This window comes from Coregonus clupeaformis, chromosome 2 (assembly GCF_020615455.1).
Source record: "Coregonus clupeaformis isolate EN_2021a chromosome 2, ASM2061545v1, whole genome shotgun sequence".
NCBI classification, from domain to species: Eukaryota; Metazoa; Chordata; class Actinopteri; order Salmoniformes; family Salmonidae; genus Coregonus; species Coregonus clupeaformis.
In genome coordinates, this window is record NC_059193.1 from 22673593 (window position 1) to 22686022 (window position 12430).

Here is a 12430-nt window from a genome sequence, read left to right on the forward strand (position 1 = left end):
CGACGCGGAGCAGGGCGCGTAGGATGACCCCGATGGAACTCGATCAGCAGGGACAGGTCTAATATGTCCCTCCTCGGCACCCAGCACCGCTCCTCCGGGCCGTACCCCTCCCACTCCACGAGATATTGGAGACCCCCATCCGGCGTCTCCGAATCAAGGATGGACCTCACAGTGTACGCCGGAGCCCCCTCGATGTCCAACGGGGGCGGAGGAGTCTCCTCTATCTCATAGTCCTGGAGTGGACCAGCCACCACCGGCCTGAGGAGAGACACATGGAACGAGGGGTTAATATTCCTGTAATCAATAGGCAGTTCTAACCTGTAACACACCTCGTTCAACCTCCTCAGGACTTTGAATGGCCCCACAAACCGCCGACCCAGCTTCCGGCAGGGCAGGCGGAGGGGCAGGTTTCTGGTCGAGAGCCAGACTCGATCTCCAGGTGCGTATACAGGCCCCTCACTGCGGTGGAGATCGGCGCTCGTCTTATGCCGACGGATGGCCCGCTGCAGATGAACGTGGGCAGCGTTCCATGTCTCCTCCGAGCGCCGCACCCACTCATCCACCACAGGGGCCTCGATCTGGCTCTCGTGCCAAGGTGCCAGAACCGGCTGGTACCCTAACACACACTGGAAAGGGGTTAGTTGGGTGGAGGAGTGGCGGAGAGAGTTCTGCGCCATCTCGGCCCACGGAACGTATCTCGCCCACTCCTCCGGCCGGCCCTGGCAATAAGACCTCAGAAACCTACCCACATCCTGGTTGACACGTTCAACCTGCCCATTACTCTCCGGGTGGTAACCCGAGGTAAGGCTCACCGAAACCCCCAACCGTTCCATAAAGGCTCTCCACACTCTGGAGGTGAACTGGGGGCCTCGATCAGACACTATATCCTCGGGTACCCCGTAATGCCGGAAGACATGGGTAAACAGAGCCTCAGCGGTCTGTAGGGCAGTAGGGAGACCCGGCATGGGAAGGAGACGACAGGCCTTCGAGAACCGATCCACAACGACCAGGATGGTAGTATTCCCCTGTGAGGGGGGAAGGTCTGTAACAAAGTCCACCGAGAGGTGGGACCAGGGTCGTTGTGGAACGGGCAGGGGTTGTAGCTACCCCTGGGCAAATGTCTGGGCGCCTTACACTGTGCACACACCGAACAGGAGGAGACATAAACCCTCACATCCCTGGCTAACGTTGGCCACCAGTACTTAGTGCTAAGGCAGTGAACTGTCCGGCCGATACCTGGATGTCCAGAGGAGGGGGACGTATGAGCCCAATAAATGAGGCGATCGCGTACCTCGAGCGGAACGTACGTCCGACCCACTGGACACTGTGGAGGACTTGGGTCGGTGCGTAACGCCCGCTCGATCTCTGCATCGACCTCCCATACCACCAGTGCCACCAGACAAAACTTTGGTAGTATGGGAGTGGGCTCAACGGACCTCTCCTCCGTGTCATACCGCCGAGACAGGGCATCTGCCTTCCCGTTCTGGGACCCAGGGATGTAAGTGATTTTAAACACAAACCGGGCTAGAAACATAGTCCAGCGGGCCTGGCGAGGATTCAGTCTCCTAGCTGCCCGGATGTACTCCAGGTTACGGTGGTCCGTCAAAATGAGAAAAGGGTGTTGAGCCCCCTCAAGCCAATGCCTCCACACCTTTAGGGCCTGTACCACGGCTAACAGCTCCCTGTCCCCTACATCATAATTCCGCTCCGCCGGACTGAGCTTCTTAGAATAAAAGCACAGGGGCGGAGCTTAGGTGGTGTGCCAGACCGTTGTGAGAGGACGGCCCCAATACCGGCCTCGGACGCGTCTACCTCTACCTGGAATGGTAAAGCGGGATCCGGATGCGCCAACACCGGCGCCGAGGTAAACAGGTCCTTCAGTCTCCCAAAAGCCCTGTCCGCCTCAGCTGACCACCGCAAGCGCACCGGACCCCCCTTCAACAGAGACGTTATGGGAGCTGCCACCTGTCCAAAACCCCCGGATAAACCTCCGGTAATAATTGCGCAAAACCCAAGAACTGTTGCACCTCTTTCACAGTGGTTGGGGTTTGCCAATTACGCACAGCTGACACCCGGTCAACCTCCATCTTCACCCCTGACGCAGACAACTGATAACCCAAAAAGGAGACCGACTTCTGAAAGAACAGACATTTCTCTGCCTTGACATATAGGTCATGCTCCAACAGTCTCCTCAACACTCGGCGCACCAGGGCTACATGCTCAGCTTGGGTAGAACTGTACACCAGAATATCGTCTATGTACACGACTACTCCCTGCCCCTGCATGTCCCGGAAAATCTCATCTACAAAGGATTGGAAGAATGAGGGAGCATTCATTAACCCATATGGCATGACGAGATACTCGTAATGACCGGAGGTCGTGCTAAATGCTGTCTTCCATTCATCGCCCTCTCTAATGCGCACCAAGTTATATGCGCTCCTGAGATCCAATTTTGTGAAGAACTGAGCACCGTGTAATGACTCCGTCATAGTCGCAATCAGAGGAAGTGGATAACTGTACTTCACCGTAATCTGATTGAGACCGCGGTAATCAATACACGGGCGCAAACCTCCATCTTTTTTCTTCACAAAAAAGAAGCTCGAGGAAGCGGGTGAAGTGGAGGCCCGTATGTATCCCTGTCTCAGAGACTCAGCGATGTAAGTTTCCATCGCCTTCCTCTCCTCTTGAGACAAGGGATACACATGGCTCCGCGGGAATGCTGCTCCTAACTGGAGATCTATCGCACAATCCCCCTGTCTATGAGGCGGCAGCTGCGCCGCCCTTGTCTTACTAAACACCAGTGTCAAATCCTCATACTCGGGGGGAATATGCAGTGCGGGCATTTGATTTGGACTCTCCACCGAGGTCGCCCCTATGGAAACACCCAGACATAGCCCCTCACACTGAACAGACCACCCTTTAAGAGCTTTCTCTCGCCACGAAATAGTAGGATCATGGGTAATCAACCAGGGAAGTCCCAGCACCACCGGATACGCAGGAGAGTCAATCAGATAGAGCTGAATCGTCTCCTCATGACCCCCTGCGTCTTCATCCTAAGGGGCGCTGTGACCTCCCTAATTAACCCAGATCCTAACGGACGGCTATCTAGGGCATGTACAGGGAAAGGCTTATCAACGGGAAGGAGAGGAATCCCTAACTCTACACAGAACTGGCGATCTACAAAATTCCCAGCTGCGCCTGAATCTACTAGCGCCTTATGCTGGGAACGAGGTGCAACCTGTGGAAAACAAACAGGCAAGGTTATATGAATGACAGAAAGCTCTGGGTAAGTAGGGCGCCTACTCACCTGGGAGGACTCCCCAATGCGTGGCCTGCCTTCACCTCCACCGGGGGACCTTCCCCAACACCTAGCCGTGGTGTGCCCTCCACGGCCACAGTTGGTGCAGGGAACGGCCCCCCTCGGGTTCCTAGTCCTCCGTTCTCTAGCGCCAGCACCTCCGAGCTCCATAGGGCTCGGCTCGGAGGTGCCGGAAGGTGGAATGGGCAACCCCCACCCGGGACGTCCACGGGTGGCGAGCAGGGTGTCCAGCCGAATGGCCATGTCGACCAGTTGGTCAAACGACAACGTGGTATCCCTGCACGCCAACTCTCTCTGGACGTCCTCCCGGAGGCTGCAGCGGAAGTGGTCTATGAGGGCCCGCTCATTCCACCCTGCATCTGCCGCTAGAGTCCGGAACTCCAAAGCAAAATCCTGTGCGCTCCTCATCCCCTGTCGGAGGTAGAATAGACGCTCCCCCGCCGCCTTCCCTTCTGGTGGATGGTCAAACACGGCACGGAAACGGCGGGAGAACTCCGCGTAGGTAATAGTAGCGGCGTCTATTCTCCTCCATTCGGCGTTGGCTCACTCCAACGCCTTGCCGGTGAGACAGGAGATGAGGGCGGAGACGCTCTCGTGTCCCGAGGGCGCCGGGTGTACGGTGGCGAGGTAGAGCTCCACTTGCAGCAGGAACCCTTGACACCCGGCAGCGGAGCCGTCGTACGCCCTCGGGAGCGAGAGCCGAATCCCGCTGGGTTCCGGAAGGGGGACAGGAGGACTGACCGATGGGGATGGTCCGGTAGGTGGGGGCGTGGGTACCCCGCTGCTTTCCCATCGGTGGAGAGTGTTCATCACCCGATCCAGGGCGTGACCGATCTGGTTGATCCTGTCCTCCTGCCCACGCAGACGGTCCTCCATGATGTCCGTTGGCGCGGTTGCTCCTGCTGATTCCATGGGTGTGATGTGTGATTCTGCCAGTAGCTGAGTGTAGATGCGGTGTGGAAATCAAGCGCAGGAAACACGGGCGTTCGTGAACAGACTTTAGTAAATGAAGGCAGCACCAAACAGGCGAACAGCCAACCCAACCGGGAGGCAAAATACAAATTACGCACAAAATAACAACGTGCGTAAAAAGACAATAGCGCACACAGTGCGGACTCTCGAAAAACAACAAAACACGAGAGTAATTAACGAGAGCAACAGCTAGACAAAAACCAAACAAACATGAAACATCGAATGGTGGTAGCTAGTACTCCGGGGATGACGACCGCCGAAGCCTGCCCGAACAAGGAGGAGCAGCCTCGGCCGAAACCGTGACAGTGAAGTGGTAAAAGTGTCAAAATCATTTTCACTCCTGCTCATGGAACACCTCATGAAGGATAGCCCATCTCTCTAATACACTGGTCCACAATATCGTGGACAGAGGTTGTCACACCCCCTTCTCACGGAGGTACATGGCCATGTCACACACCTTCTTGTTGACTATCCCGCCATGCACCCCTCGTTTGCCCATCACAAACACCAGAGCCTTGGTTGCCAGGGCAACTGTGAGAGATAAACTCTCGTTGCCTTTGGTCCTGAGGTCAAAGAATAGGATCTCTTTCTCATGGCCTGTCATGTGGTCTTGTATCATTGCCACCTTCCAGCCTCCAACGGTGACCCCCTCCTGCAGGAGACCTCCTCTGTCTTTACCCACCAGAGCCTCCACTTCCTGTGGGCAGATGGCTGCCAGGACACCCCCAGGCTTGGAGGCCCACAAGGCCTTGTTGTCTTACAGACCCACGATGGCTATGTCCTGCACAAACTTCTCCTTCAGTGGCTTTGATATAGTCCCTCCACTCCCTTGATGAATTGTTTGTTGATAGTTGTTTTAACTGTTCAGCTGTATGTGTTGTGTTGACCAGCTATGCTAAGTACAAAGCAAATCTTGATTGCTAGCAAAATGGCTAATTCTGTGTTACCATAGCAATATAATATTTTGATCAAGGAATTTCTATAACAACCTGTATGCAGATTTGATTAGCCTACTGTCAGCTTCCTGCCTCCTGTTTGTCTCCGGGCCTCTAGAGGTCATCTGTGTTCCCCTCTGCCTTAGTTCTTCCTCGTGTGTGTCAGCTTCCTGCCTCCTGTTTGTCTCCGGGCCTCTAGAGGTCATCTGTGTTCCCCTCTGCCTTAGTTCTTCCTCGTGTGTCCTAATTAGCTTGATCCAGGTCACCTGTGCCTTGTTTCCCCTTGTGTATTTTAGCTGTGTGTTTTCCCCTTGTTTCTCACTTGGTTATTGAGTCCTGGCTATGTGTCTCCTGCTTTGTTCCACCGTGTCTTTCCAAGTAAGGTTTTCTAAGTTATCTTTAGTTTGTTTTTCTCCCCTCGGGGAGTTATTTTGTTTTGCCTCCTGTTTTGTTAATATACCTCTTTCTGAGAAGAACTTTTGTTGGACTATTTTTGAAGTGCAAGGAACCTTTGTTTTTACATTAAATCTACTTGCCTGGAGTATTGCCTTGGGTGTTTCATTTGGGTCCTACTACACCTCCTCTGTGGCTAAGGGGTATTACCCCCAGCTCTCCACATCTGAGACCGGAGTTCAAGCCCAGCATTGTGACAGAATAACCAAGTCAATCATGGACCCAGAAACACTCAGTTCCCAGGACCTGTTGGCGGTGATCACTCGACATGAGGCTTCTTTCCAGCGCCATGAAGCCGTTCTCAGCCGACAAGAGGAGCTGATGGCTAGACATTCTCAACTCCTGGCCGAAATGATGAGTTCCCTTCACCAGCTCTTTGAACGCCTCCTTGGTCCTCTCCCTTCCCCCAGGTCACCTCCCAGTGACGACAGGCCTTCTCGGTTGGCGGAGCCCCGACTACCACCTCCCAAGCCCTTTTCTGGGGATCCAAGCTCTTGCCAGGGTTTCCTCACCCAATGCTCCCTCACCTTCGAGCTCCAACCCTCAAGTTTTCCCACAGACCGTTCCAAGATTGCCTACATCATTACCCTTCTTTCAGACAAGGCGCTCGCCTGGGCCTCTGCGGTGTGGCAGTCCCAGGAGGCCTGTTGTGACTCCCACGCTGCATTTGTAGAAGAGTTCAAGCGGGTGTTCGATCATCCTGTCAGTGGGCGGGAGGCTTCCAAGCGCCTACTGTCTCTCCGTCAGGGCCCCCGAAGCACGGCAGATTTCGCCATTGATTTTCGGACCATAGCAGCAAGGAGCGGATGGAATGATGAAGCGCTGAGGGTCTGCTTTCAGGGAGGGTTATCTGAGCCCCTTCAAGATGAGTTAGCCACCCGAGAACCAGCTGGAGATCTCGAGTCCCTCATAGCCTTGGCCATCCGCCTGGACAATCGTCTAAGAGAGCGGAGAACGGCTCGCCGCCAGGTGTCTCAGTCCCAAGTTCCTCGGAGCAGTTCTGTTTCTCCTGTTTGGACTCCGTCATTCAGAGCTTCCCCGGCTCCTGAACTGGTCCAGGATTCCCCGGAGAGCATGCAGATAGGCCGTTCCAGGCTTTCTCCCAACGAAAGGGAACGTCGCATGAGGGAGCCGTCGGTGCCTCTACTGCGGGGTTGCCGGCCACTTCCGCTCCACTTGCCCCGAGCTTTGGGAAACGCCAGTCCCCGCCCAGCTACAGGAGGGCTGTGATGGGGAGAATTAGAGCTCCTCCTACTAACGCTGTCCTGGCTATTCCAGCCACTCTGTCCTGGGAGGGCCACCAGCATCGGGTCCAGGCTATGATCGATTCCGGTGCCGCAGGTGATTTCCTGGATGTAACCTTGGCTAAGGAACTTAAGATCCCTCCCCAACTACTTCCTCATCCCCAGGCAGTTACAGCCTTAGATGGCAGACCTCTGGAACCAGGAAAGGTTACAGAGGCGACTCAGTCCCTGCGACTTACCATCTCTCAACACCAGCAGGAGGAAACCTTCTATCTCATTGACTCTCCCGAGTATCCTATAATCCTGGGTCACCCTTGGCTATGCAGACATAATCCCCAGATCGACTGGTCTACTGGCACCATTCTAGGCTGGGGTCCCACTTGCCAACTCACATGCATGCTTCAGAGTCCCTCAGCCCCTAGTACCCAGTTTCAAGAGTCTGTTGACGTCTCCCTAGTCCCCAGTGTTTACCATCGGTTCAAGGCTGTGTTCAGCAAGGCCCGGGCTACTTCCTTACCGCCTCATCGCACGTATGACTGTGCCATTGATCTACTCCCTGGGTGCTGCCCTCCTAGAGGTCGGATCTTTTCCTTGTCCTCCCCCGAGCACGCAGCTATGGACACCTATATTAAGGAGTCCTTGGCAGCCGGCCTCATCCATGCCTCTACTTCCCCGGCTGGGGCGGGCTTCTTTTTTGTTGAAAAGAAGGACGGGGGTCTTAGGCCTTGTATTGATTACCGGGGACTCAACAAGATCACGGTTCGGAATCGATACCCTCTTCCTCTCATGGCCACTGCTTTTGAGCTGCTTCAAGGGGCTTCCATTTTTACTAAACTGGATCTCCGCAATGCTTACCATCTCGTGCGGATCCGGCAAGGTGACGAATGGAAGACGGCGTTCAACACGCCCACGGGGCACTATGAATATCGGGTGATGCCGTTCGGGCTCACCAATGCCCCCGCAGTATTCCAAGCCCTGATTAATGATGTTCTCCGGGATATGCTTAATCTGTTCGTCTTCGTGTACCTGGACGATATCCTCATCTTCTCGAGGTCACTGAAGGAGCATGAGGGGCATGTTAGCCGGGTTCTCCAGAGGCTCCTTGACAATCACCTCTACGTTAAACCTGAGAAGTGTGAATTTCATGTTTCTCAGACTCAGTTTCTCGGGTTTATTGTCACTCCTGGGCACCTAGAGATGGATCCCAAGAAGGTCGAAGCGGTCCACAGCTGGCCCACACCTACCACGGTCAAGGAGGTTCAACGGTTCATTGGCTTTTCTAACTTCTATCGGAAGTTCATCAAGAATTTCAGCTCGGTGGTAGCCCCCTTGACGACGCTTACCAAGGGAGGAGGGACCAAGATTCACTGGGGTCCGGAAGCAGCAGGGGCCTTCGAGGATCTCAAGCGCCGCTTCACGTCTGCTCCGATTCTGGTGACTCCTGACCCAGAAAGACCTTTCGTGGTGGAGGTGGACGCCTCAGAGGTGGGGGTGGGAGCCGTCCTGTCACAGAGGGGTGAGGATGGGAGATTACACCCTTGTGCCTTCATGTCTCGCCGCCTGTCTGAGGCCGAGCGCAACTACCACGTGGGGGATCTAGAGTTGCTTGCAGTAAAACTGGCCTTGGAAGAGTGGCGCCATTGGCTTGAGGGGGCTCAGCACCCGTTCCAGGTTCTCACAGACCACAAGAACCTGGAATATCTCCAACAGGCTAAGCGGATGAACCCTCGGCAAGCACGATGGTCCCTTTTCTTTAATCGTTTCCAGTTCATCCTGTCTTACCGACCTGGCACCAAGAACGTCAAGCCGGATGCCCTGTCTCGAGCCTATTCTCCCGAGGTACAAGAGAAGCCCTTGGCATCGATTATTCCGAGGTCTAGGATCGTCGCACCTCTTCAGTGGGAACTAGAAAGAGGGGTACGAGAAGCCCTGGTCCATGAGCCCGATCCAGGCGGTGGTCCTGCCGGTCGCCTGTACGTTCCTCTCTCTGTTCGGGCCCGCGTCTTGCAGTGGGGTCATGAGTCGCCCTTGACATGCCATCCAGGCAGTGCTCGCACACTGGAATTCCTCCGATGGCGGTTTTGGTGGCCGTCCATCAAGAAGGACGTGCAGGTCTATGTTGAGGCCTGCCCGGTGTGCAACCAGGGAAAGTCGACACGCCAGCGACCCCAGGGACTGCTCCATCCCTTACCTATTCCTCGAAGGCCATGGTCACACCTTTCTCTGGACTTTGTTACGGGACTTCCTCCATCCCAGGGCAACACCGTCATCCTAGTGATCGTTGACCGGTTCTCTAAGGCTGCCCGGTTTATTCCCCTGCCCAAGCTGCCCTCGGCTAAGGAGACTGCTGAGCTCCTCATGAACCATGTCTTCCGGATATTTGGCATTCCCCCTGGACGTGGTCTCTGACCGAGGTCCCCAATTCTCGTCCCGGTTTTGGGGGGCCTTCTGCAGGCTTATTGGGGCCACAGCCAGCCTATCGTCGGGGTTCCATCCAGAGTCTAATGGCCAAACGGAACGGATTAATCAGGATCTGGAGACCACCCTGCGGTGTATGGCGGCCAGTAATCCCACGTCTTGGGCCACCTATATCATTTGGGCTGAATATGCCCACAACACCCTCCAGTCTTCAGCCACCGGATTGTCCCCCTTCGAATGCCAGTTCGGTTACAACCCTCCATTATTTCCAGAGGAAGAGGCGCAAGTTGGTGTTCCCTCGGCCCAGCGCTTTGTCCAACGCTGTAGGCGGACCTGGAAGAAGGCCAGGTGTATCCTCCTTCGGACCTCCCAGAGATACCAAAGTCAGGCTAATCGACACCGCCGGACGGCCCCTAGTTTCCGAGCTGGTCAGAGAGTTTGGTTGGCCACTAAGAACCTGCCCCTCCGGGTCGAATCCAAGAAGCTTTCCCAGAGATACATCGGCCCTTTCCGCATAGCTAGAAAGGTTAACCCTGTTTCGTATCGTTTGGTTCTGCCTCGCTCCCCTTAGAGTTAACCCCACTTTCCATGTTTCACTCCTTAAACCTGTCTTGTCTTCTCCTTTTGCCCCCCACGCAGACCCCCGCCACCTCCCAGGATGATTGACGGCCAGCCAGCCTACACAGTCCGCCGGATACTGGACTCCCGGAGGGTCCAGAACTCTCTGCAGTATCTGGTGGACTGGGAGGGCTACGGGCCAGAGGAGCGCTCCTGGGTTCCAGCCAGGGACATCCTGGACCCAGGTTTGATCCGAGATTTTCGCACCCTGGGGCCGGGGTGTTCTGGAAGGAACGTCAGGAGTCGTTCCTAGAGGAGGGGGTCCTGTCAGCTTCCTGCCTCCTGTTTGTCTCCCGGGCCTCTAGAGGTCATCTGTGTTCCCCCTCTGCCTTAGTTCTTCCTCGTGTGTGTCAGCTTCCTGCCTCCTGTTTGTCTCCGGGCCTCTAGAGGTCATCTGTGTTCCCCTCTGCCTTAGTTCTTCCTCGTGTGTCCTAATTAGCTTGATCCAGGTCACCTGTGCCTTGTTTCCCCTTGTGTATTTTAGCTGTGTGTTTTCCCCTTGTTTCTCACTTGGTTATTGAGTCCTGGCTATGTGTCTCCTGCTTTGTTCCACCGTGTCTTTCCAAGTAAGGTTTTCTAAGTTATCTTTAGTTTGTTTTCCCCCTCGGGGAGTTATTTTGTTTTGCCTCCTGTTTTGTTAATATACCTCTTTCTGAGAAGAACTTTTGTTGGACTATTTTTGAAGTGCAAGGAACCTTTGTTTTTACATTAAATCTACTTGCCTGGAGTATTGCCTTGGGTGTTTCATTTGGGTCCTACTACACCTCCTCTGTGGCTAAGGGGTATTACCCCCAGCTCTCCACATCTGAGACCGGAGTTCAAGCCCAGCATTGTGACACCTACAGCTTATGAAAGATACCCTGCTGTGGCTGACAAATAATATCTATCTTGCAACATCATACTTGGTCACATGATATTGAAGCGAACCTGTGTTGCCTACAGATGGCAATATTGTAGTGGCTGAAAATAAAGTCATGCTATCACAACCTTTAATTTGACCCAAGAGTTTGGACTTCTGTTGTTAAGCCAGAGGACGAGTCAGTCGTACTTCACTGTTCGTTTTACACAAATAATTATACATTTTCAGTTATAAAACTGACGATTGATAAAAAAAAATTTTAAAGTACTGATGCTTCACGCGTTGTATGCGTGTGCTTACTGTCACCCTGATATTGGCTATTATGTAGTAGTGCTTGGCAAGCAGGAGCGAAAGGCACTTGAGGGGCAAAAAATCTGCCCAATTAGCTGATTCACTTTCCATACACCCACTGCTTTAGATACAACCACTCGCCCATACTCCGGTCGCCATATTAGGCTGCAGCTACCCATGCTTGGAGAGAGGAAGGGTTGTCATGGTAACCTTCCTCATTGGCCCCTTCACTTCTTCCGCCTCATTCTTTCTATCCCACCATCCCCACCTCCCCTCATCTTCTATTTCTCTTTCGCTCCACACAGGAAAACAAAACAGTGTTAGCCTCCCACACAAAGAGGCTGGACTCCTCTGCAGATGAGCATTGAAGTGAAGTGGACATTGCTGGTAAGAACAGAGACAGAGGATGATAGTGAAAGTGAGGGTGTGTGTGTTTTTTCTCTGTCCACTGAGAAGAGTGACTGCTAGAGGAGAGGTACGGCAGGGTGCTGCAGAGATTCTTGTTTTACATCTGCTTCTAGACTTAGGGCTCTACTCAATCTGTAAAATTGAAGCCTTACAGAATCCGCATTGAAATGTCGAGGTAATTTCATATGCAGCATTTACCATGAATGCAGTCTCCTCTAAAGTGGGAACATTGTCTTTAAATTTCAAACACGCTGTAATGCTGAATTTCCACGATACGGATTGAATAGAGCCCCCAGTCTAGATTAAGTGAGCAGTACAGTAGCATCATTTTCCAGAGTGCACCTGTTGCTGATTGTGAATTGCATTAGAGATCTTCCTACAATGGATGGCATTGATATTTGCTCATCATCCTCGTCTGTTGTAGACCAATAAAGAGGTAGTCGGGATGAGTGTGGTTCATCTGAAGTGCAGACTGTCTAATTGTTAAGATGTGTGAAGCCACGGATGCAAGTAGAATTACAAACACTCTCTCCTTCAGGGACAGTAGCTGCATTATCGTTGACACTGCAACTCTGACAGCAAAGACAGCAAACCGACCAGTCAGCCATGGCAGTGGCCCCATACCTTACCTCCAGTGACCCTCGGTCAGCTGCCATGACTTCTAACCCCGTCTTGACCCCGGTCATGCCCGTGACCCCGTCCCCTTACCCCTGGATGGAGGAGGAGCACATGCAGGTACACACCATCCTGATCGTCATCATCTTCTGCGTGGTCTGCTTCCTGCTCCTGGTGGCCTTCTTCTACACTTTCTGCTTCCGCTGCACACTGAAGCCGTCCCCCAAGGACTCCCGGCCCGCCCACAGCTACAGTCTGGAGCGCGAGGACGCCACCTTCTGCCGCAGCTCCTCCGACT

General features: G+C 53.8%; 1 pseudogene; it reads left to right on the forward strand.

Annotated features, from left to right (window-relative positions):
* The window catches only part of LOC121580313, a 36036-nt pseudogene extending 23893 nt beyond the window's left edge, over positions 1-12143 (forward strand).
* The last annotated feature ends 287 nt before the right edge of the window (positions 12144-12430 follow it).